Raw genomic sequence first — 320 nt, 5'->3', positions numbered from 1 at the left:
CTGATTGGTTGCAGTGCGTCGTACGACGAAAATCGGATACAGTGTGAATCCAGCATAACGGTTTCAGATACGTCTGTTGCCGACACGTGATTGTGACGTCAGCTTACGCATGCGCATGAACATTCCCATGTGAGAATAATTCCCAAAGAGCCCATCACCGTCAACGTTCAAACGTGGAAGTCGGATTTAGAATTTGCGACGCCATTCGAATACTGGATACAGAATTTGCGTGAGTTTTCGCAACGTGACGATAAAGTAGTTATTCGAGTCGGAGCTGTAAAACCTCAAGCATTCTCGAGTGGTTTTGAGTTGTATATATA

Source organism: Trachymyrmex cornetzi, unplaced genomic scaffold (assembly GCF_001594075.2).
Source record: "Trachymyrmex cornetzi isolate Tcor2-1 unplaced genomic scaffold, Tcor1.1 scaffold468, whole genome shotgun sequence".
In the NCBI taxonomy this organism is placed as follows: domain Eukaryota; kingdom Metazoa; phylum Arthropoda; class Insecta; order Hymenoptera; family Formicidae; genus Trachymyrmex; species Trachymyrmex cornetzi.
Note: the sequence above shows the minus strand (reverse complement) of the source record.